We start from the raw sequence: 27,116 nt of genomic DNA, 5'->3' as shown, positions 1-27,116 counted from the left end.
AGAGAGGGAAGCTATTGAAGGCTTTTCAACTGGGGTGGTTCAAACATATTTGTATTTTTAAAAATTGCTCAGGGTGAGGTGTGGAGATTCGAAAGGTCAGGGTAGGAGTAGATGTGGAGAGAGGAATTAGAAGGCTTTCAATGATGTGAAAGATGCCGTGGCTAAGATTACAGAGTCATGATGACAGAAATGAAGAGAAGATGAATTTGAGTATCTTGGAGTTCAAATCAACAGGACCAACATTTTCGCCTTCAAGAAACTTTAATAGCTATTGATGGGCAGTGATTTTGAGGATATATTACCTAAGAAGTCCTTGGAATGCAGTAATTTTATGGACAAGTTAAGTATAGAGGTGAGGGCATTAAGAGCCAGCTCTGTTAGGAAAGAGAAATAAAAGCTGAGCAGCCTTGGGTAGAAGCCATCTTACCACCCCATGAAGATGAGTATACAGAACCCAAGGCAGGGCCAAGATTCTATTCAAGAAGTAATTTTTTAAATCTACCTGAATGCACAGAACTAGCAACAAAGACATCGATGTCTTCTGCCATCAAGTGTGGGTAGTGAAAATTTTAATTGGCCAATTTATATAACAGATTTTTCTACATTGATCATTAAAAATCTTCTGGAAGCACTCCTTATGCCACTTGCAGTTTCTTTTTTAAAAACTGTCATTTATAGCTATTATTTGTAGCTGTGCTGGGTCTTTGTTGCTGCGTGGGCTTTCCCCTAGTTGCGGTGAGTGGAAGCTTCTCTGTAGTTGTGGTGCTTGAGCTTCTCATCATGATGGCTTCTCTTGATGTGGAGTACAGGCTCTAGGGCTCCAGGCTTCAGTAGCTGCAACTCCTGGGCTCTGAAGCACAGGCTCAACACTTGTGGGGCAAGGGCCTAGCTGCTCCGTGGTATGTGAGATCTTCCCAGACCAGGGATCTAACCCGTGCTTCCTGTACTGGGAGGTGAATTCTTTACCACTGAGTCACCAGGGAAGCCCCACCTGCAATTTCTGTTTCATTTTTGAATAACCACTTGTGCCTTCCACAAAATGAACAACATAAGTTTGCCTCACTTTGCTAAATGAAGTGAGTTGCTACAAGGATGATCAGATTGAAGGTGAGGTGAGTTTGCCAACAAAAATGGCTTTGGATCTGGAGGAGTTGATTTTTAGCCCGTTTGCTAGTAAAACTAGACAGTGAGGCCAGTTATGAATTAAGACCACACCTAGTTTGTGATCTACAATTTTTCATCTCCTGAAAACTGCTCATCTTTCTAGCTACTAGTAGTCTCTGGTCTCTAGGGTCCCCATTCAGATTTTCCAACATGGTTTAAAGGAGCTGGTAGGGTCTAGCCCCATTTCAGGCCACTGGGAAGGTTCCCATTCTCAGTGTATCACAGAGCAGAGTCCTCATGAGACTCAGTTGTCAGGAGTCTTCACAGAGATTAGAAGGCAGCTGATTCTTGTTCATAGGAACAAAGACGGTGCATCCACCGTGCATCAGGCAATACCTACACCACACATGAGAGTAACAGTTAGCAGATGTAGCATTGATGTGCAAGTCACTGTTCTAAGAGACTTATCTAGCTTAAAAACCAACTTGCTTTACAAATGAGAAAACCAAGGCGCACAGCTAAGATAGGTCCAAGGTCACTAGAGCTAGATGCCTCTGAGCCAAGATTGAATTGATAGTCTTCGCTGGTAATTGTGCTCTAGATATACAAAGAAATATTATTCAGCCATAAAAAATAAGGAAATCCTACCATGTGTGACAACGTGGATGAACCTTGAGGGCATTATGCTAAGTGAAATAAGTCAGACAGAGAAAAGTAAATACTACATGATCTTACTTATATGTGAAATGTAAAATAAACTCATAGTAAAAGAGATCAGAATTGTGGTTACTAGAGGAGAGGGCTGGGGGTAAGAGGGTAAGGGAACTGGAGAAAGGTGGTTAAAAGGTACAGACTTCCAATTATAAGATAGATAAGGATGTAATGGAAATATGATGACTGTAGTTAACAATGCTGTATGATACACAGGGAAGTTGTAAGACAGTAAATCCTAAGAGTGCTCATCACAAGGAGACATTTAGTTTTCTTTTCTTTTTACCAAGATTTGATGATTTTTTTTCTTTTTACTTATTTGATAAGACAGATCTTAGTTGAAACTATTGTGGTAATCATTTAAAAATATATGTAAATCATCATGCTGTAAAGCTTCCCAGGAGACACTAGTGTTAAAGAACCTACCTACCAGTGCAGGAGACTTAAGAGATTCAGTTTTGATCCCTGGGTTGGGAAGATCCTCTGGAGGAGGGCACGGCAATCCACTACAGTATTCTTGCCTGGAGAATCCCATGGACAGAGGAGCCTGGCAGGCTACGAGCCACAGGGTCACACAGAGTCAGACACGGCTGAAGCAACTTAGCATGCACGCAGCATGCTGTATACTTTAAACATACAGTGATGCATGTCAATTATTTCTCATTAAAACTGGAAAAATTCATGTTATAAATGTGGTATTTCAAATAATAGGAGAAATAGATATACAAAAATAAATGTTGTTTGGTTTATTGGTTAACAATTTGTTATATAGAGTAAATATATAAAATATACATATGGCTTCCCAGGTGGCTCAGTGGTAAAGAATCCTCTTGCGAATGCAAGAGATGCCTGAGACATGGGTTCAATCCCTGGGTCAGGAAGATCACCTGGAGGAGGAAATGGCATTCCACTGAAATGGCATTCTGCTCCAGTATTCTTGCCTGGGAAATCCCATGGACAGAGAAGCCTGGTGGGCTATGGTCCACGGGTCACAAAGAGTCCAACATGACTGAGCACACACCCACACCCACACCACCCCCCCACCACACACACACGTACAGCTAGAGCACTATTGTACCGATCTAGATTCTTGGTTGCTAATAATAGAAACTGACTCTGTGTAGCTTAAACTGAAAAGAAATTTATCAGGATTTCAGACAGATTATGCAATGAATGAGAACCCCATGAAACTGTCTTGGGAACCAGGGCTTCCTAGTATGGTCAAGCAGGTTGTGTACCACCCAACAGCAGTTGGTAGAAGGGATAACCAGGGTCTGAAATCCAGTCTACCTTCTGTTCACCACAGCATGTTTCCTGATGTGTGCTCCATCAACCCAGAGAAGAAGATGCTTTATGTCTACACACAAAATCTCCATCAGTTTACCAACCTGTGCATCCAAGGGCCTGTGTCTACTTGGAGGGATGTCTTGCTCTAATTTGCACAAGAGCATTGTCTATGCTAGTTATGACCTGGTCACAGAACTGACCTGGGTGGCCTGTAGCCTCTGACCCTAAATACTGAATGCCCACTGACACCTCTGGACCCAAGATAGAGCCACAACCACTGAAGCGGATTTGGAGCTGTTCCTGTCTTTACCACCTTAACTCTGAATCCTGGATGGGAGAGGTCAGGTGACTAAGCTTCAGCCTTGTACCCTTAACCCAACCATCGGGGACAGGAAAGCAAGTGTCTGGCTTTTTGATTTCACAAAACACACTGCAGCATGTTTCATGTTATCAGAAGCCAAGACTTATTAAATCTTGGGATGACAAATGACATACAACAGAAGAAACTGAAAAGACAAAAACTGATACACACGGTACGGAAATTCTGATCCCCAGGTGGCGCAGTGGCAAGGAATCCATTTGCCAATGCAGAGAAACAGGAGATGTGGGTTTGATCCCTTGGGTGGGAAGATCCCCTGGAGTAGAAACTGGCTACCCACTTCAGTATTCTTGCCTAGAAAATTCCATGGACAGTGGAGTCTGATGGGCTACAGTTCATGAGGTCTCAAAGAATTGGAGCATGCACATACATTTGGAATTTAAAATTTTATATCGTAAAAACACTAAATCATATGGTAAGTGGGAAAATCCGGGAGAAAGGAATAATAACACATACGATAAATAAAACTCTGATAATCTTATCATATAAAAATTCCTCAAAAATCAGTACAAAAATATCCTCTTAAAGAAACAGAAAACAAACACAAGAAGATAATTCATAGGGTAAATAAAGAATATGAAAACTGTATGGCCTTGCCAGTTGTCTGCCCTGTCTCATGGAGGAGAACTGCAGACTGCAGAGCTGGACCCACAAGTAGCTGCCAGTACCCCCCATCTGCGTGTTAGGTAAGGGCAGAATGTAAAAAAACAGGGGAAATTGGAAGTCAAGTCCAAGGGAAGTGACACTGAGCAAGGACGAGATATATAGTGAAAACTCCCCACTCCAGTACTCTTGCCTGGAAAATCCCATGGATGGAGGAGCCTGGTAGGCTGCAGTCCATGGGGTCACTAAGAGTCGGACACGACTGAGCGACTTCACTTTCACTTTTCACTTTTATGCATTGGAGAAGGAAATGGCAACCCACTCCAGTGTTCTTGCCTGGAGAATCCCAGGGATGGGGGAGCCTGGTGGGCTGCCGTCTATGGGGTCACACAGAGTCGGACACAACTGAAGTGACTTAGCAGCTGCATCAGCAAGAACAGTCAAGACAGTTACAAGGTTTGAGAGGCTCTCTCTTCAGTCTATCTCATTTAATCCACAAACAACCACAACAGAGATATTTAATAAGGCCCATTTTACAGCAGAGGAAATGAAAGCTCAGAAAGTAGAACTGACTAGCTCGAGGCACCTCAAGGCATGTGGAAGAGCCGGAATTTGAGCCTACTGATGTTCCTAGCTCATTGAGGTTTTAGGTGTCAAAAATATTGGGTTGGCCCAAAAGTTCATTTGGATTTTTCCATGAGATGGTATGTAAAAACCTGAGTGAACTTTTTGGCCATCCTAATATTTATGACATTTCCATGGCCAGAGAACAAATAGAACTGGGACACAATCCTCATAGTTGATTTCCCCTACTATCACGTATCAGACAATTACACTTAATTTAGCCCTGGAGAGTTTGGGATCAACATGTACAGACTGCTATATTTAAAATGGAAAACCAACAAGGACGTTATGGCTTCCCACATACTGCTAGTGGTAAAGAATCCACCTGCCAATGCAGGAGATGCATGAGACACAGGTTCAAGCCCTGGGTCAGGTAGATCCCCTGGAGTAGGAGATGGCAACTTTTCCAGTATTCTTACCAGAAAAATTCCATGGACAGAGGAACCTGGTGGGCTACAGTCTAGGGGGTCACAAAGAGTTGAATACAACTGAGCGCAACCAACAAGGACCTACTGCATAGCATGTGCTAAGTTGCTTCAGTCATGTCCAGTTCTGTGAAACTCCCTAGACTGTAGCCCACCAGGCTCCTCTGTCCGTGAGATTCTTCACACAGATACTGGAATGGGTAGCTATGCCATCCTCCAGGGGATCTTCCCAACTCAGGGGTCTCTTCTGTCTCCTGCTTTGGTGGGTGGGTTCTTTACTGCTAGCGCCACCTGGGAAGCCCACTGTATAGCATAGGGAACTCTAATCAGTGGCAGCCTGGATGGGAGAAGAGTTTGGGGGATTGATTGATGGATACCTATACGTTAGGCTGAGTCCCTTTGCTATCCTTCTGAAGCAATCAGAACATTGTTAACAGCTGTACTCCGAAAACAAAATTAAAAGTTTAATTAAAAAGAATTTTGCCCTGGGACTCAGGAGAATGACACTGTCACTTGGGTGGGGCCATAAGAACCCTGGGGGTGAGCGTGTGGGTGTTCTGATTTACTGTGTCTTGTTACATCCCCGCTCTGTCCTGCCAACCTCACACTTGGCTCAACCCTTTTTTCCTCAGGAACAACAGTCTAGACAAAAAAACTCCTCCCTGGGCAGAAGTGCTTCCATAGAGATGCTAAGCGAATTCTTCAAGCCTCCCCTCCGTGCAGCCCTTCCCTGCAGGCCACCCGCCCCTCTTCCTCACTCTTTGCAGCTGCAGAATCACCACTACATCCCCTCTCATTGTAAGTGACCAGACTAGGCAAATAGGAAGACGGATGGTTAGTCAGGGAAATTTGGGCCACCGTGATGGGAAAGGTGCAGAGGAAAACATTATGGCCGGAGCCCCTTTGAAATATGCTGACAGTTGACAGATGAGTATCCATAAAATGACAAAGGCTCCCTGTGTAAAGACCTCTGCCACCAGCGCTTCTCCCTGGGAAACTAACTGCCCTCAACTGTCAGTGAAAATATTATTTTTTTTTCCTGGTAATTATTGCCGTCCCTGGTTCTCTAACCACAGAATAGCCTGCACTTTGCATCTGTGGGTTTCCTGCATCCTGGTGGCAGCAGCAACCCCTGCCTCCCCATCCTTTCAACAAGAGGTAACAAGTTATCCCGGGGATTAGATGGTTACACCCAGGAAAAGAAGCAGGAATCTAATCACGGTTCCAAGGGACATGTATTGGGAGAACTCTTAAGATTTTTTAAAAAGCAGTGCTAATAATCCTTTAAAGATCCGGAACAAAGACCTGCACATATTTACGAAGCTTGAATCTGCAGCAACAACGGATATTAAAAATGATGCTGTGTACATCCTCTAAATAGCCTTGTTGATGTGACTATAGTTTCTTATTCTCTTCATTTTGTTTATCCTCTCACCTTCTGCAACAGAGAATATTAAAAGGGGTGGAGAGGAAAGAAAGGGGCGGCAACTTAAGGGAGTTGGATGCTGTGGCAAACTGTGGCAATTCTAAGACAGAGGGCAGGATCTTCTTTTCCACAGGATTCCTTTATCTTGGGAATCCTCTCAGGAATTCAAAGGGGGCATTGTCTCCTCTCTGATGATACCTTTGGATTCAAGGTCTCTCTTGAGCTTTTTTTTTCCCTAGAGCACTGGTGTCAGGCAGGGTTTTCGATGAAGACAAAAGTTCCACGTGTGTACTGTCTAATAGGTGGTCTCATGTGGCTAGTGAACACTTGAAAGGGGGCTCACGTGACCGAAAGTGCTGGATTTTAAGTTTTGTTTGCCTTGGATTCATTTAAATTTGGATTTAAGTGAGCTTCCCTCATGACTCAGCGGGTAAAGAATCCGCCTTCAATGCAGGAGATATAGGAGATGCAGGTTCAATCCCTGGGTTGGGAAGATCCCCTGGAGAAAGGAATGGCAACCTGCTGCAGTATTCTTGCCTGGAAAACCCCATGGACAGAGGAGCCTGGCAGGCTACAGTCCAAAAGGTCACAAAGAGATGGACATGGCTCAGCACGCAGGCACAGATCACCTAGGACTCGTGGTTTCGGACAGGGCGGCTCTGGAGCTGCTGTTGTGTCTACCTTGGTGTCATATTCAAGTACCGTGGGTGTAAACTCCAGAGGAAGAATTTAAAATTAGACACACAGTTCAAGTACAGAATCTTGCTAGATTTAGGCAATTTAACACAAGATTAGGCAGCAAAGGAGGCTTTCCAAGAATTTCCTAGAGTCCCTCCCACATTCTGTCCACAAGGCTTTCCTTCAGAGACTAACTCTGGAATGTTCTAGTTCCTCCCTGAGCTTGGACTGGACTCTGTTTAATGCCTTTGTCTTTGAACAAGAGAGTGGTGTGTGTGTGTGAAGTTGCTATGGTCGTGTCTGACATTTTCCGACCCTATGGACTGTAGCCCACCAGATTCCTTTGTCCATGAGGTTCTCCAGGCACGAATACTGGAGTGGATTGCCGTGCCCTCCTTCAGGGGACCTTCCCCACCTAGGGATGGAATCCGTGTCTCTTGTGTCTCCTGCATTGGCAGGTGGGTTCTTTACCACTAGCGCACCTGGGAAGCCTTAAGAGAGTGGATCCTTTGATTTTTTTGTACTTCAAGCCCATTGCCATTTGGCTTCACATGTGAATTTCCTCTTTGTCAGCCACTTAATCAGCATCTCCTGGGCTCTAAGCTCAAGAAATGCTGGCGCAGCTTTTCTCAGTTTCTCAGGTCTGCCTCAGACTTTATCAGTGATGTGTGCTGGGTTCTGGTCCCCTCATCTCTGATCTTCCTGGCTTTTTTCTCCCAGTCTTCCTGTCTTTGCTCTTGTGATTTTAAATCTTCTTCAGCTTCTCTTCCTCTTTCTGTCATCTTTAGTTTTGGCTTTTTACTTGCTCTGGAATCCCCGGGTCATATACTTCTCATGGGTAGCTTCAGAATTCAAGTTCATGTTATTTGTGAAAGAAAACCTGCTCATCACTCTCCAAATGCCTATCATTGTTTACTCACAAATATTTATAATTTTAAGCTTTACCACTTACACGTTACTTCATTTGCTTTCATTCATCTTTACGTTTGCTTTTTAGTCTACTATTCTGTCTGGGAAAATATTAGAGATGGTTTTCTTTGTTTTTATTGCTGCTGTTTCATCTGCCTTCACATTCACACACACACACACAGACACCCCAGTGGTATACACTAGAATAATTCATTAAACCATAATATAAACTCAGTAGAGAGAGGCTGCTATTTTAAATAACATGTGCCAGTATTTAATTTGAGATACTTATGAATATATTTTATATTCCTCTCCACTTTACCCTCCAAAAAACTTCTTTGTTCATTATTATTAAACTATCAATGACAAGGAATACAAAAGCATACAAAATCCGGAAGACTCTTGAGAGTCCCTTGGACAGCAAGGAGATCAAACCAGTCAATCCTAAAGGAAATCAACCCCTACTATTCACAGGAAGGACTGATGCTGAAGCTGAAGCTTCAATACTTTGGCCACCTGATGCAAAGAACCAACTCATTGGCAAAGACCTTGATGCTGGGAAAAATTGAGGGCAGGAGAAGAAGGAGACGACAGAGGATGAGACGGTTGAACAGCATCACTGACTCAAGGACGAGTTTGAGCAAGCTCTGGGAGATTATGAAGTCTTCGGGGTCTCAGAGAATTGGGCACGACTCAGTAACTGAACAATAGCAACAACAATCATGACAAGGAATACAAAAGCATTTCATTGTTTGTACAGCACCACCTATGTGTGAATTTTTGTCCTTATCATTTCAACAGCACTCTTGGAGGACTGACTGTGAGATGATTCTGTTCTGAGCAGTATAGTGGCTACCTTCCCTGGAAGCTGCCTGCATGGCCACCACACCATGTCCTCAGCTCCCACTCTCTGTACAGAATTCTGTTCCTGTTATGACTGGACCTGGGGTGGGGACCCAGCCCCTGTTGGGCCAGTGATATTCTCCCTCCTAGGGATTTGGTTTGTGATAGAAACACAGGAAATCAGCTTGAGCTCATTACATTGAGGGAAATGTAAATATAGGAGACTTAGAAAATGTACCTTCTAAGTTGACTGACAGTGTGAAAAAATAGGTCCTTGGGAAACAGAAAAGCCATGTGCCTGTGTGCTAATTCACTTCAGTCATGTCCGACTCTTTGTGACCCCATGGACTGTAGCCCGCCAGGTTCCTCTGTCCATGACATTATCCAATCACGAATACTGGAGTGGGTAGCCATTTCCTTCTCCAGGGGATCTTCCCAACAAAGGGATTGAGCCCTCATCCTTTACATCTTCTTCATTGGCAGGAGGGTGCTTTACCACTAGCATCACCTGGGAAGGCCTATGGACAGAAGCAGAGAAAAAGTACAAAGTCTGACTCTTGGTGGCCTTCCTGGGATCTGGTTGTTTTCCTATTCTTTGTACCTCAGTATATTCATATGAATGGTTGTTTCTGTCACATTCAAAGAGTTCAAACTAACACAGCATAATGTTGAGAAAGTGAAAACCCTGGGCATAAGCTAGTGAACCACAGGCTGTTCTGTGATTATGGGCTGTAACTCTTTGGTCCAGTCAGCCATTGTATAAAACCACACTCCTTGTTACAAAAAGGTGAAGAGGCGAGGAGAGTTGGAGGATCAACAAATTCATCACTACCTCTAGAATCACTACATACTGTACATCCCTTTGATGGGTCAAGCCTGGTAACTAGCAGGGAAATCATGAGATATAACTAGCCATGGCCATGGACCCATGATGCACCCATATAATTAGTTGCTTTTATAGTGTCAGGGCCTAGGGAGCCCTGGGGGGGACCACCATGAGATCTACTGCCAAGTTCCCTCTTGTCAGGCACTGTGACTCTTGTATGCGACAAACAGCAAGATGGATTCCAACCAAGTTGTCTCCATCAAATATTTATTTGGAATGCAGGTACATAGGTCCAGGAGCATCTGCCTCCATTTCTCATCAAATTTGTAGGCTGCCTTTCATCCAGCACACACTACCAGTGTGTATGGGATTGTGTGTCGTGACTCGTTTGGTGTGAGGGGATTAGGGAATGAGCCCCAGAAGTGTGGAGGAGAGAATGTTTCTGATGACAGAATCCTAGTTCAACCAACATGACTGTGTCTGTAGTGTCTAGCTTGAAGTGACATCTATCTCCTGGATTTTGTTTTCACATTTAAGCCAAAAATCATTCTTTTATCTAATACATATTTTCACATAACCTTTAAGGCCAAGGTCTCTGCTTCTCTGTCTAATTTAGGCTCTAGAAATGTATATTAAGGTGACTTTTCCATTGTTACTACTCATGAAAAAAGACTTTTATTTCCTCTTCTAGGGCCTAATTCAATGAGGAGCAATAAAAGGGCAGAAATAGATATTTGTCCCTTTGTAATGCAAGCACGCTGCACAGGGACAGGCACTCACGGTTTAGAGATAGGAGAGGAGAGAGGTCTAACCATCTTTGAAAAGGGAATAGTCACTCAGACACTACAGGGAGGGGGATGCTGTGGACAGATACGGAGAGGGGTGGGTCACAGAACCTGGGTCTGATTCAACTACTCACAAGTCCCTCTAATTATACCTTACGTGTTTCTTTTAACTAAACATAGAGGCTTCTTCCCTCATCTATTTTTTGAAAACATAGACTTAATAATAGCCATCTTACACATCTTACAGAGTTGTATAAATTCAAATAAAATAAGATATGAAAGGGGACTTCCCTGGCAATTCCGTGGTTAAGACTCTGTGCTTCCACTGAAAGTGGTGTAGGTTCAATTCCTTGTTGGGGAACTAAGATCCTGCATGCCGTATGAGGTGGCCAAAAATTCAAATACATAAATTAATTAAATAAATGACCAAAAATGAGGTATAAAAGTACTTAGAAAAAATGAAACATGACACAATATAAGCAAGATTGTTATTTTTTAGCAAAACTGTGTATATATATATGCTTCCCAGGGGGGGCTAGTGGTAAAGAATCCATCTGCCAATGCAGGAGACATAAGAGATTCGGGGTTGATCCCTGGGTGGAGAAGATCCCCTGAAGGAGGAAGTGGCAACCTCTTCCAGGATTCTTGCCCGGAAAATTTCATGGGGAGAGGAGTCTGGCAGGCTACAGTCCATGGGGCCACAAAAAGTCTGACATGACTGAGCAACTATTAAAGTATATGTTCATATATATTAGTCATAATTTATATATATACATATATTAAATTATATCAATTAAATACAATTTATTTACGTGTGTGCTTTCAAGTCCATCCAATGGTTTCTTTGACCACAATTTTGACCTCACATCTCCTTTCATAAAATACATTCCCAGACATTTTATTTTTACAAAAAGGGAATACTTTACCACAGATTCAAGATAAAGAAGGAAATTTGCAGCTAAAGGTCTATAGGGGGAAAAAAATCTAAATGAGTCCATTAACGATAACTAAAAAGTCAGTCTATAACAAATGGAAAAGGCAAGTAAACAGTCACATTTAATGAAATCTAGTTAAGGAAATAAATCACTCTCTATTTCTCTTTTCCCCAATGCCACTGTTTCATGACCAGGTTTTTGAAACTAAGCGTTTGGAGATAAAGTTAATTCTAAATGTGGTTTCTCAACTATTTAAATAGCAAGTCTTTCTCCCATGTTTACTTAAATGCAAACACGGAGCCGCATGAAGTCCAAACATTGAGGGCTTTATATACTAAGACTATGTAGTATCAGCGCAAATGAGAATCTACGTGATAAGAAACATCATGCTTATAGCCCATTCTTTTGGTTCCAAATGGAATTTCTAGAGATAAACTCCTTGAAATTAATGATTCCAAAAAATTAACTTTTTAGTATCATAATGAAAACGAAAGTTGATAATTAGCCTCTTACACCATACATTGTATGACTGAGATTCCCATTTAGGCCCTTTAGTGACTTCAGAAAGTCACTTTTTAAAAAATGTTTATCAAAGATTCCACATATTTTGTTAAACAAATAAAGATTTATGGAATGCATATTATATACCAGTTGATATTCTAGGCACTTGAACTACATCTGTAAGCAAAAGGAAATATATTAAAAATGTGAAGGTAACAGAAGGTAATAAAATGTTTTTTAATGAAATAAAATTAAATTTATTTTTTGGCTTATTTAAATAGTATTGCCTTAAAAGTAGTTAAAATAGATAATAATAATTGCTCTGTTTTCTACTCTATAAAAGTAATAACTTTTCAAAAACCAATGTTCTTTTTAACACACAACAGGAAGAAAAGATATTTTTTTTCTGCTTGTTTCATCTTGCAAAGCACACAGTGATGATCCATTAACAAAAGAGTTTTAGTTAAAGAACGTCCTACCATCTCTCCTTTCTGTCTTCCGAATTTTGACATGAGTGGTAGTAGTTGGAGGTAAAAAATTAATAGACATAATTTTGTATTGAATTTTACCTTTCCAAGAAATTTGAGCATATAAATGAAGTTGAAGGCCACGGCTGTGCATGGCCAAAGTTAAAACATTCTTGTGAGCATTTCTCCCCACACAGGTATAGAGTGAAAAGAGCCCTGGATTAAAAGATGAAGTCGTGGGCTCTGCCTTGTGCCTTGTATCAAATTTGTCTAAACTTCTGATCACATTCAATGCCCTAGATTTAAGCTTCTGTGTCTGCAAAATTAGAGCCAGATCAGATGATCTGAAAGATCACTTTTCATTGTAAAATCCTCTAATTCCCACTGGTAGAAATCATAAGACAGAGATCAATATGTAGTTCTGGACTTGATGAATGAAGTGCTGTAAACAAATACATCATTAAATACTACTCTGAAAAGTCACAAAGCAAGAGACAAGTCTGTAACTATAAATAGATTAAAACTGTAAGAACTATGGTGGTGGTGGTGGTTTAGTTGCTCAGTCATGTCCAACTCTTGCGACCCCGTGGACTGGAGCCTTCCTTCCAGGCTCCTCTGCCCATGGGATTCTCCAGGCAAGAATACTGGAGTGGGTTGCCATTTCCTTCTCCAGGGGGTTTCCTGCGTTGAGGCAGATTCTTTACCCACTGAGCTATGAGAGAAGCCCATAAGAACTATGAGTTATATTTAACTCCCAAGACCACAGTCATCTGTAGGAGGAAAAGGGGATTAATACTAATATAAAATTAACAATCTTTGGAGAAGAGACTGGTTACCCACTCCAGTATTCTTGCCTGCAGAATCCCATGGACAGAGGAGCCTGGCAGGCTACAGTCCATAGCGTTGCACAGGATGAGACACAATTGAGCAACTAACACTTTTACTTGTTTCACTTTTACATTTCTACCTGCACGAACTATTGAGATGTCTCATAGCCTAGTTTTTCTCTCCTCAAGGCCAGATTATGCTAAAATTTTCCAGTCACTGCCATCTATTCTGCTTCGTGCCCAGAGCACAGATACCTATGAGAAAGTGTGTCAGTGGCAACCACAACTCACCTGGTCCTATGACACTCAGCAAATGTTTATCCCCAGATCCACCAGCAACAGCTTCACTGCTTTCATGATGTCCTCATGGAGATCAGAGAGGGCTCCCTCAGGGGCTTTCGTTCTGTGCGTCACTTCTTCCATTCCTTACAGTTTTCTCTTTCACTTTATTCATCCCTTCATTCAGTACTTTCCAGATTAATTGTATATTATATGAAAAACACTTATAAATACCAGGGACACAAAGGTATTCACAGCACATTGTACAGTAGGGAAGATAGGCATGGAACACATAACTACACGTGTTTGGTAAAGCAGAATCTCTAAGACTTTGCAAGCATACAAGATGAATGTCCTCCAAGTAAGCTTGGAAGCTATTTGAATATCACCACCCAATTGTGGAATTACATGTCTTCTCAGGGACAATAAAGGACAGTATACCAGGATCCTATAAGGTTTATCAGTAGCAAAGGCAACCACTGATGGAGTGGAAGCCAGGAACAGAACGACGTGAAGTTCCTGAGACAGCCTCCTGGGAAGCTGAGAAGTAGCAGGGAGCTATTTAGGAGAGAGATTTTCTCGAGAATAGGCAAATAGGGGCTCTAGGGGAAAATAAGGATGACTTTATTTTATATGCAAAGACTAGCAAGAAGAGGAGCATTTAAGTTTTTATAGATGTGATCTTCAACAACTAATTTCTGACAATTGCTGTTAATTGGATTTTCAGAGACCTGCCAGTAGGAAGTTCTCTTCTACGAAAATGACTTAGTTCTGTAGTTCTGTACCAACCCTCCATCAAACAGACTAGTTCCAATGGAATGGTGCCAGGAAATTACTGGTTTTAATACCATCTCCTCTTAGTTGTAGCTGTCATTATAGGCCATGGTTTATGTACTTTAATTAAAATGGAGATGGTGTTCTTTAAACTTGAACCCTGAGTTGGTTCACGTTCCTGGCACTATTTTTTTTTTTAAGAAAGTAAATAAAACTGACATTTTCATTCTTAGTATATCTAGCCTACATTAAATTTCTAATTCAGCTCTCTGCCTAAAAATGAGATCTCATTGGCACACTAATTCTTGATATATAACAATGATTAGCACATAGAGTGTTTGCATACCACTTTAATATTTACAAAGAGTTTGCAGGTCTTCTATCTTTTTTGTTCACCGATAGCCCACTGAAGCCCATAGGGGAAGAATTATTATTATTGCCAGTGTGAAGACAACACAATTAGGTTTAATGAAGTGAAGGGTCTTGCCTAAGGTCACAGAGATGGTAAATAGTGTTCCCATATCTTTTGAATCTGGATTCTACTGTTTCCATTAGGTTCTTTTATTTCCTACCTAAATTTTGTTGGTGGCAGTTATTCCTTATGACTACAAATCTCATTCTACCAAGGTTAGGAAGGCTTGCGGGCAGACCAAGACATTCACTTTGGATCTCACATACACTCATCGGAGTGAGTGTAGAAATGGGAATAGAGCTCTGAATGAGGAGGAGAGAGTAGGTCTGGATTCTATTTATTAATATATTGTCACAAGGAGGAGACAATTTGCTTTCTTAAGAATTACTTTCCCATTTTACAAAATAAAAAATGCTTGACTAAATGATATTTAACTTTCTTCTAACTCATGTATGTAACATTCTTGTATTTGTCATCTTGGTTGCAAAACTTTAATGTAATTTACCTATCTCTAAGAGCTTTACTCTGTGCTACTTATATGCATTAAATACTTTTACCTTATTTCTACTTTCTACTTTAAAGAAATGAAATAGGATACCTCCCATCACCTTCATATAAAACTTTGTGTTTATCTGTGTCTCAAAAGCATTCATGGCAATCTAGTATTCTTAATATTCTTACATATCTATGATTATCAATGATTTTGTAACATATTGGATTCTATGGTACATTTATCATAATGTTTTTAATAATGTTTGCAAGAGATTTAATGAAATTTACACTCCTTGAGATATGTCTTATTAAGATCATGTGTCATCAGAAGTTAGCTACCATCTAACAATAATTCCTCTGTGAAAGAGCTCCTGGGAACAAAATCACACATTTTTTTGGTGATTAAAAAAGCTCACTAAAATAGCTTTATATGCATTTGGAGCAGAGTGCTTTTTCTACCAAAACTGCTAATACTTGAACTGAGTCCCTCCAAAATTTCTATGTTGAACCCCCAGCCATCTCAGAATATGACTCTATTTGGAAATAGGGTCTTTAAAAAAGTAGTTAGGTTATAATGGGGCTGTTAGGGTAAGCTCTAATCCAATATGACTGGTGTTATAAAAAGAGGAGGTGAGAACACAGGAAAAACACAAGGGACGTTCGTACACTGAGGACAGATCACGTGAAAAAGCCTCAAAGGGTGGCTGTCGGCAAACCTAGGAGAGAGACCTTCAAGGATCTCGAACTTGTTGACACCTTGACCTTGGACTTCCAGCTTCCAGAAATGTGAGAAAATAAATTGTTATTGTTTAAGCCACCTAGTCTGTAGTATTTTGTTATGGAAGCCCTTTCAGACTAACGTGCTGGCTTTACTCATGATTTTGTAGAGTCAGTGAAGAAATTTCATTTGTGCCCCCTTGAATGAAGATGAATCCATTGTAACTTAGAAGTGCCATGGGGTATGTGGTGTGTATATACAATGTCACTAGACAATACTGGTTCTTTTTTCATCCTCCTCTCTTCCACTGTAGACCCAGTGGCTTGTCTCCAGCTTTTCCCATCATCAAAACGAGTAAGTGACCCGAGATGGTCTTTTACACTTCCTTATTGGTAGATTAGGGGCTTCCCTCGTGGTTCAGGTGGTAAAGAATCTGCCTGCCAAGCAGGAAACTCGAGTTCAATCCTTAGGTTGGGATGATCCCCTGGAGAAGGGAATGGCAACCCACTCCTGTATTCTTACCTGGAGACTTCCATGGACAGAGGAGCCTGGTGGGCTATAGTCCATGGGGTCACAAAGAGTTGGACACGACTGAGCTACTAACACTTCACTTCACTTCACTGGCAGATTATAGAAGGGTTTTTGCATTCAACAAATATTTATTGAGGTTTTCTCTACCATCTACTAAATATATGACTTTGAGTACATTTTCAGTTTCAGTTTCCTCATGAGTAAAATAGCAAGAGTAATTTATACTCTATTAGGTGGCTGTGAGGATAAAATTAAACAATGCTCTGTGAGTGCTCACTATTACTAATGGTAGTAACACAGTGGTTTTATAATCAATTCAACTTTTACTTTCACTCAAACCATCTCTATATACTTTATCAGAAAGTGAAAACTCTTTTCAACTAAATGAATCGTCTACTGTAATCACTCAGCTGGCTTTAAAAAAGAAAGCTGATAGTGACATCAGTTTTCAGACATATCCCATCATTTTTGAAGAAAGTGTTTACACAGCAGGAGTTTGAAATGTATACAATAAGAAATAACAGAAGGAAAAATGTGAAAAGAAATGAATAGATGTCCAGGACAGTGAAGGATGTGCCGTGGAGTCCTAATTCTAAAGAGGGTTCTCACATTAATTCTAATTTAGAAACTCAGACTAAAGACTTCACAGTATGTGGAAATTTCAGGTCCACAGTCTAGGAGATCTGGGTCTCAGATAACATTCATTATACTGTTGACCCCAGAGATATGCATGGATCTGGGTCATACCCAGGAAAAGTAGAAAGCCTACCACAAAAGGACCCCACTGAGATGGATTCTTCCTAACTAAAACAAAAGCACTGGAAATGAGAGACTACTAAGGAAGCTTAATATCCCTGAGAACGAGCAACCTGAATTCAGCAGAGTAAGGTCCCAGTCCTAGAAGAGTTTCAGGTTTCAGAGAATTACAATTTGGAAAATTACAAGTCTAGTACATTATGAAGAGCACCTCCTGGGAAGCCCATGAACATTGAGAGAATATATTAAACTCCAAAAATTGGTAGAAAGTCTGAAGAATCTTCAAAAGGAATGATTGAGGTTGTGCAGCTCTTTCTATGAAAAGGTAAGATTCCATACTGAGATATGAACAGGGTATTTAAGAGAAAGACAGATGGGGAACGGGAGAGAGAGAAAGAGGAGAAGGAGCAGATGAAAAATAAGAATGTGTTATGGTGGAAATAGGAAATAAGAAACTAGGGACCCTTCCTCTCTCCCCTCAACATATCCATCACTATCCAGAGGCAGATTTACCATGAATTAGTCAAGTTTAAATTTTATGGTCCCTCTTTTGCTCAAGTCCTTTTTCAAGACCCAAAGGAGAAGACTGAACTGTCTGTTCTCATGGTCATGTTCTTATTTCTTTTTAACTTAAAAATTTTATTTATTCATTTAGCTGTGCCAGGTCTTAGCTATGGCATGCAGGATCTTTTAGTTCAGGTATGTGGGATCCAGTTCCCTGACCAGGACTTGAACTCAGGCCCCCTGCATTGGGAGTGTAGAGTCTTAGAAACAGGATCACCCGGGAGTCCAACCTAAGGTTTTTTAACCACAGTTGGTCAGGACCACTGGCTCTTTGGACTCCACCTTCCTTTCTAGTCAGGTGGCACTAGAGGGACCAGGCATATTTCAGGATCAGACTAAGAGGAAGCTAAATTTTGGATACTTTGGGGTTGAATTCAGCGGGATATATATTTACAAAGCTCACAGTTACAGGGTCAGAGTTTATTCCACCATATGGATATACCTCATGGCCCCAGCACCAGAAAGATGTGTTGGAGGGATAAGTTAGGATGTTGATTATGGATAGAGCTGGATGATAGCTCTGAAGAAATTCTTCAAACTATTACAGCTTGTCTATGAAAGAAACTTGATACAGGTCTTCCCAAGTTTGACAACTCTAAAGTTTTCCATGACATTACCAATAAGAAGTTATGAGGCTGGAGAAATGCTTCTAAACTGCCAGTAAACTAAAAATTTTTTGGCTAACTCTTCCAGAGAGAAGATTAAATTATTTTTCTATTATTTTGTAGACAATGGTATTATTTGGGTTTTCAGTTAAAATACAAGATGCCTGGTTAAATTTGAATTTCAGATAAGCAACAAATAATTTTTAGTATAGGTGTTTCCAATATTGTGTGGAATTCAACTTTAACTCACCACCCCGCTTTTCTATTTGCTAAATCTGGCAACCTTATTAAAAAAAAATTCACGAGTATGAGAAAAGATGACCAAAGAGTATGCAGGCCAAAAATGCAGGAAAGAAAGCATTATAAGGTGTGTCAGACAATTAAGATCATTGCTATTTTTCGTGATTTTGTGACATTTGTAGTATCTGCCAGCTTTGTCCCATAATAAATACATTTAGACTAAATTTATAATTAGTTCTTATAAGGCAGCTCACAGATCTGCATCTGCCCCTGTTCTTACCTCTTCCTCCAAATGATACAAAATCTCTCAGGACTCCCAGGAAGAGAATGGGAAGAACAGCCAAAGGAATAATGAGCTAATGCTGGCCAAATACATTAAAGGGAGTAAGAAGGTGTTTTACAACTATACCAGGGAGAAGAAATATCTGAGCACATGTAGAGCCATTAACAAATAAGGAAAGAAGTGAAATTAATAATGACTCTAAAACAGCTGAGATAATGAACTCCTTTTTCAACTCTGTCTTTGGCAAGATAAATAAGGAAATGGAATTTGCAGAATTAGGAAGTAATGAAGACCTTGTAAAAATAGCTATTAATATCAGGTAGGTAAAAAAAAATACTTAAAAAACCCGAATAAATCAAGGTGATGTGGAAATATGCATTCTGGAGTCCAGAGGTGAGCATATAATGAAGTCACTAAGCAGACTATTGTTTTCAAGAATTTTGAGATCTAAGAGAGGAAATTGAGAGCAGAGAGAGGGAAATGGGAGACACAAATATAAATGGATTCAAGGAAAGAATTTAAAGTGTATAAAAAATTATTCTAGCCACTATAAAGTACATTTGAATTATTTAATAACCCAAAGGAAACAGGCTACTTATTAAGAAAATCCAATAAAAATATTTATTAAACCTCATAAAGTTGCAAAACCAGAGAAAAGTCAATGATTTGTATGTTTGTTAAGAAAGCTGCCAGATGATAAAATAGACGTGTATGTAGTGAGTAAGTAAAAAGATGCTCAGTTGTGACCAACTCTTTGCAACTCCAAGGACTGTAGCCCACCAGGCTCCTCTGTCCATTGAATTCTCCAGGCAAGAATACTGGAGTGGGTTGCCATTCCGTTCTCCTGACCCAGGGATCGAACCTGACCCAGGGATCAAACCTGAGTCGTCTGCATCGCAGGCAGATTCTTTACCATCTGAGCCACCAGGGAAGCCCATGTGTATAGTATATTATACATAATGAACATTTGTATTCAAAGTAACTCTTGATTGACTAGATGAAGAATATAGTTATTTAATTAAAATCACAAAATAATCATAAATAATAAACCATAAACACTAAAGTGTAAGCTGGACAGAAAATAGTGGGAAACAGTGGGAGTGGATTGCGTAAGAACTATTCTAATTTCTGGCCAAATTTTTAAACTTCCTTTAAAAGATTCTCAAAAGAGAGATAAACAAGATCTATCTGTAGCTGATAACAGTTTCTCACTAGACAGATACTTCACCATAAACCTTATGAAATCACAAAGTCCAGGAACTAGGAGATACCTAATATAAGGCAGGTTAATCAATTTTACAAGGCAAAAAATGAAATCCATAGAACTACAAATCAGTGAAACACTGGTATTAGCTAATTTATTTATTTTATAGTTGGGAAGGTTGAGATTAAACAACTTGCCCAAAGAATCAAAGCTGAAATCGGAAACCAGATCTTTCTGATTTTGTGTTTAATAATCATTTTTTATACTTTATTGTAAGCCTTATGATGGCAGAGACCAAGTTTGTTTTAAACCACTAAACCTCAGCACCTCACCTCATCCTTGGCACACATAAACTCAACATTCACTGAATTATTTAATAAGCGTGTGTGTGCGTGTGCATGTGTGTGTGTGTGTGCGTGTATGCATGTGTACACCCCATCATGTCCGACTCTTGGGACCCAATGGACTGTAACTGCCAGGCTCCAATCCATTGGGACTGGAATTTTCCAGGCAATAATACTAGAGTGGCTTGCCATGTCCTCCTCCAGGACATCTTCCCAATCTAGGGATCAAATCTGTAACTCCTGCATCTCCTGCAGTGGCAGGCAGATTCTTTATCACTGTGCCACCTTGGAACCCCCTTTAATAAGTGTGATACTATCAATATGCATCTTTACTTTTACTAAATAATGAATTCTTTCCACTGATTCCTAATGTCCTATTAGCAAGGGGTCTTGGTGTGATTACTATTGAGGTGCCACAGGCAAGTAACTACTTATTCATTCTTGAAAATGATGTTGAGTTTATTAAACAACAGTACATTAAACTCCAAACAAAGATATTCAAGCTTGCTCAACATTTTTGCCCTTAACAAAAAGATACGTGGATTCATCTTTGTGACAACTCTTTCAGGAACACGTGGGTTTGCCTTCATTCAGAGAGAAAGTGATCTCTAGAGAATTAAGATTATGTATGTAGAGAACCTAGCTAAGAACACACTTCTCGTAAAGCAGAAGAGTAGATGTAGAATAGATGTCTAATTTCCTCTCTCCTCTTTGAAGTGGCAGGGGCATTCACAACCACTACAGTTACATCACTTCTTATGCATCAAGGAGACAATCCTAAATACCAGTAGATGGTAATGTGAATGGGGAACATTTTAGAAAAGGTAATATACAAAGGCTGAGAAGTCTCAGTGAAAAAAAATGGCCTTAGTCTACTCTTAAGTGAAACTTCAAAGCATATCAAAACCTGATTCTGTTGTCAACTAACCCTGAGACATTAATGAAAGTGGATCTGTAAATGAATCAGAAGCCTCTGTTCCTCAGTAATTAGTTCCACTAATTTTTAGAGAAATGCAAATAAATACTATTAATACAATGAGGTGTCACCTCATACTGGTCAGAATCACCATTATCAGAAAAATCTACATACAATAAATATTGGAGAGGGTATGGAGAAAATAGAACCCTTCTACACTGTTGGTGGGAATGTAAATTGGTATAGCCACTATGGAGATCAGTATGGGGGTTCCTTTAAAAACTAAAAATAAAACTACCTTATGACCAAGCAATTTCACACCTGGGCATGTACCTAGAGGAAACCATAATTCAAAAAGATATATGCATCCCAATGTTCATTGCAGCATTGTTTACAATAGCCAGGACATGGAAGCAACCTAAATATCCATCAGCAGAGGAATGGATAACAAAGATGTGGAACACATATACAGTGGATTATTACTCAGCCATAAAAAACAAAACAATGCCATTTGCAGTAACATGGATAGACCTGTGATGTGCTGCGCTTAGTTGCTCAGTTGTGTGTGACTCTGTGACCCCATGAACTGTAGCCCACCAGGCTCCTCTATCTGTGGGGATTCTCCAGGCAAGAATACTGGAGTGGGTTGCCATGCCCTCCTCCAGAGGACATTGCCAACCCAGGGATTGAACCCAGATCTCCGGATAGACCTGCTGCTGCTGCTGCTAAGTCACTTCAGTCGTGTCCGATTCTGTGCGACCCCAGAGACGGCAGCCCACCAGGCTCCCCCGTCCCTGGGATTCTCCAGGCAAGAACACTGGAGTGGGTTGCCATTTCCTTCTCTAATGCATGGAAGTGAAAAGTGAAAGTGAAGTCGCTCAGTTGTGTCCGACCCTCATCGACCCCACGGACTGCAGCCTACCAGGCTCCTCCGTCCATGGGATTTTCCAGGCAGGAGTACTGGAGTGGGGTGCCATTGACTTCTCCGCCAGATAGACCTAGAGATTGTCATATTGAGTGAAGTCAGACGGAGAAAGATAAATATCACACTTATTGCTTATATGTGGAGTCTAAAAAAAAGGGTACAAATGAATTTATTTACAAAACAGAAGTAGAGTCACAGATGTAGAAAACAAACTTACAGTTATCAGAAGATAAGGGGGAATGAAGGATAAATTGGGAGATTGGGATTGACCTATACCTACTACTAGATAAAATAGATAACTAATAAGAACCTGCTATGTAGCACAGGGAACTTTACTCAATACTCTGTAATGAATTGGTGCTCTGGGACCTAGAGAGGTAGGATGGGGTGGGAGGTGGGAGCGAGTTTCAAGAGAGAGGGAACACATGTATACCCATGGCTGATTCATGTTGCTGTATGGCAGAAACCAACACAATATTGTAAAGCAATTATCCTTCGATGAAAAATAAATCTGAAAAATACTCTGCAGTGGATTATATAGGGAATAACTCTCTTAAGAAATGACTGGATATATGTGTATGTATAACTGATTCACTCTGTGTACACCTGAAACTAACACAACTTTGTAAATCAACTATACTTCAAGAAAAAATAAAATAAAAAGAAGAAGCCTCTGTTCAGTGAGGACTCTAGAATTTCTACAGAGGAAGGGCATATGAGAAGCAGTGCTTCAAGGTGCTAGGAAAATTGCATGACAAACACCATCGTTTAGATGCTGCATCTGCCGGGCTGAACTGAAGCTGATCTGCTCTTGGAGACTGTGGTTGTTGTTGTTTAGTCGCTAAGTCATGTCTGACTCTTTTGTGACCCCATGAACTATTGCCCACCAGGCTCCTCTGTTCGTGGGATTTTCCAAGCAAGGATGCTGAGGCGGGTTGCCATTTCCTTCTCCAGGGGATCTTCCTGACCCAGGGATTGAATCAGTATTCTCTTGTCTGTCTCCTTCCCCAGGGAAACCACACTTTGGGCTCTCACTTCCTGTGCCCTTAAAGATAACAAAGAGGCTAACCATGGGCACCTTGATATATTACAGGGAGGCTATAATCAATTTTAGCTTCCCTTGCGTCTCAGATGGTAAAGAATCTGCCTGCAATGCAGAGGATGCGGGTTCAATCCCTGGTTTGGAAGGATCCCCTGGAGAAGGGAATGACAACCCACTCCAGTTTATCCTTGCCTGGAGAATCCCGTGGACAGACGAGCCAGGCGGGCTAAGTTCATGGGGTCGCAAAGAGTCGAACATGACTGAGCCACCAACACTTTCATTTCAGGGAGCTGTAATCAGTTTAGCCTGGAAAAGATCTATCTTCATTATGATGAACAAATAACATGTCTCTGGGCAAGACAGCACATGGAGTAAGGTACAACAGCAGAAGAAATGGGAGTGGTTCACCCTGATGGTACTGCCAGGGTCGGAGGCAGTTCAGAGACGATCCTAAATCCAGAACAGCTAAGAAGGAATTTCAACTCCAGAAGTAGGACAGATCAAAACCCACACTTGTCTAATGCAGTCCTAAGTGCTGTCAGTTCTCAGAGACCAATCAGCGAGATACAGCTAAGGATGTTTGGGAGTCTTTTGTTTCAGTGCTGGATTAGACAGCCTACTATGATCTTTTTAAAAATGAAGACTCTGAATTTCTTGATAGACAGATAGATACAAGGTCATGTTCTTTGTCATGTAGATGCAAGTAAATAGCTAAATTCACGTTTAAATACTCTTTTTAAAATTTATTTTTTGTTGGAGTATAATTGCTTTACAATGTGTTAGCTTCTGCTCTACAACAATGTGAATGAGCTATAAGTATATATACATCTCCTCCCTCTTGAGCCTCCTTCCCACCCCTCCCAAACCCTCCACTGTAGGTCATCAGAGCATCTTGCTCAGATATGCCTCCTTTACTTGAGTATTTATCCCCCAAAGTACTCTGGTATTTGTGTTCCTCTTGAATACCCAAGCTTTCCACTCTTGGAAAACCAGAACTGGGCCATTTTGCCTTAGTTCTCTGCATTGTACACAAAAGAGTTGCTAGGAAGAAAGAGAGCATGCTCTCAGCTGACAGAAATTAATTATCAAAAAATGCAGAGACAGGGTTCTCAGAGAGTCAGAGAGATCAAACCTGAGTTCAGACATGCTTCTAGGAAAAGCAGAAGTATAATTTCTATTCCATCACGGAGAAAATTTAGTCTTCACTCAGTGATTTTAACTCAAATTTAAAGTTCATCTTCTCTTAGCAGAATAAAGTTTCAATAAATCCCTTTTTGATAATATGAAGCAGACAAAGTTTCATTTCTAAATAAAAGAGACAAAATGATGCAGTTGTTTTGGCTGTGGCGTTTTAAGAAAATACACTTTAGAAAATCACCCCAAATGATGTCAGTTAGAAGGTGCATCATTTATTTAGCTCCAACTGTGTGAAAGGCACTGTGCTGAGTAAAGTGATTACAGAGATAAATAACACATGTATGCATGCATGCTAAGCCGCTTCAGTCATGTCTGACTCTGTGCGACCTCATGGACAGCAGCCCACCAGGGTCCTCTGTTCACGGGATTTTCCAGACAAGAATACTGGAGTGGGTTGCCATTTCCTTCTGCAAAATAACACATGCTTTTGGATAAATCTAAAGACTTGTAATCAAGAGAAGGAGAGGAACGTTTACAAATAACCATGATCCAAAGAAACAATAATAAGTAACTGTGAATTCAGTGTAAGTCAATAGATAAGTGCCATAACAATATCTATAAAATCTTATGCTACATTTAAAGTAGTAAAAAATATTTAGAATAAAGAGCAGCATTGTTTTGCTCTATTTGGTGGTGGGTATATCATACCTGTATTATTGGGTTGAGCTCTGAGTTCTATATTTTAAGAGAAATATAGACAAACTGGAGTATCCTGAAATGAAAGCGAAAGGATAGTGAGGAAACAGACAAAATATATCCTGAAGAGTAGCTTTAGGAGCTGAGAATGTTTAGCCCTGGGAAGAGTGATCAAGTGGTGGTGGTGGTGGTTTAGTCCCTAAGTCGTGTTCGACTCTCTTGACCCCATGGCTCCTCAGTCCATGGGGAGAGTGATAAAGTAGTATATGATAAATGTCTTTAAAGAACCAAAGGGCTGTGGTGTGAAGAAAGTGGACTCCAGCATGCAAAGCAGGGACCAGTGGGTGGACATTAAAACAGACAGCTCTATAGCTCTGGATATTAGGAGAATCTTCTAACAATGAGAACTGTTTTTAATTGAAATGGTTGTTTCTGAAAAGTGTGAACCGCTTGCTTGTAGAAATGTTAAAGAAAAGCTGCAAGATTACTCATGGGAGTGTTGAAGAAAGGTTCCATGCAACAGTGAGGCCTGAGCTAAATGACTCTTCAAGACCCTCTGAGGTCTCTAAGAACCTTAATGCTATATTAGAGGAGTCAAAACATTAAGGAAGAATGGGCAAGAAAGATTAATGTTGACCACAAAAGTCTGGGGACCCTGTACAGGATGTGGAAATTAAGCTGAAGCTTGAAGAGCAGCTAGGATCTCAGGACATAGTGATGAAGAGAAACTGCATTCCAAGTATAAGAAATAGCATAAACCATTGTAAATGTTATTATCCTTGGGAAATGGCAGGTTAAGGATCATGGAAAGAATGTGGATTATGGAGTTAGATTAACCTGCATTCAAGACCTGGTTAACTTTCTTTTAGTGACTGTGTCCTCACCCGTGACTTCAGCTAAGTCTTCCACTATCCCCAGTACCATATCCTTCTCCTAGCTCTGAGTCAGTCCAAGAGGCAACCTCATGGATTTCACACACGTATTTCACGTGTTTACAACTAAGCTGGCTGTCTTTTATTTGAAATCTCCTCTTTCTAAATTCACTCTAATTTCTCAGCAAAAGTATCACGGACGACCCTAGCTGTCTGGCCAAAACACAAGAGTCAGCTTAGATTTATCCTTTTCCACACTGTTTATAACCACTGCCAATCCCCATATCCTGGCCACTTCAACTCTGAAATAGATTGGGGTTTTTCTTCATCCTTTCCAGGCTCATACCTCTGCTTTAGTTCAGAAGTCTGTTGTTTCTCACTTAAACTCCTAAGTGGTCTAACTCTAGCCCCACCACATTTTTACCTTCAGTGTATGCTTAACCTCAGAGTCAAAATGCCATATTAATAGCCAATCTTAATCCATATTGTTTCTGCTTAAATATGTCAGCAAATTCTTATCATCTTCATGATGAAATTTAAACTACTTAATATGGCACACAGTAAGTCAAATCCCTGTTGAACTGAATTCAATGAAACACTATTCTACTCTCAGCTCTAGCCTTAGTGAATTTCTTGCAGCTTCCCACTGTACCACATTTCTCCAGGTGTCTAGTCCTTAGCTCATGGAAACTTTTGCATTCGAAGCCCCCTTCTCAGTCACCCTCCTCACATCAGTCACCCTTCACCCCTTTGTGAAGGTTCAGCTCTACTGCCCTTGGTAGTCTTCCCTGAGTGCCTTTTCCTCTTCCTTCCTCCACTTTGCTAAGAGCTCCCACGGCATCCAGTGTACGCTTTTATCATAGCATCACCTACACTCCACTATGATTGCTTATTCTTCCATCTTCTTTACCCATCACCGAGCCCCTTGAGAGCAAGTAGTGAATCTTCGGCTACTGTATCCTGGGCACCTGGTAGCTATGTAGCAAGTACAGGTAG

This window comes from Bos mutus, chromosome 6 (genome assembly GCF_027580195.1).
Source record: "Bos mutus isolate GX-2022 chromosome 6, NWIPB_WYAK_1.1, whole genome shotgun sequence".
Taxonomy (NCBI): domain Eukaryota; kingdom Metazoa; phylum Chordata; class Mammalia; order Artiodactyla; family Bovidae; genus Bos; species Bos mutus.
This window is presented reverse-complemented; position numbering follows the sequence as displayed.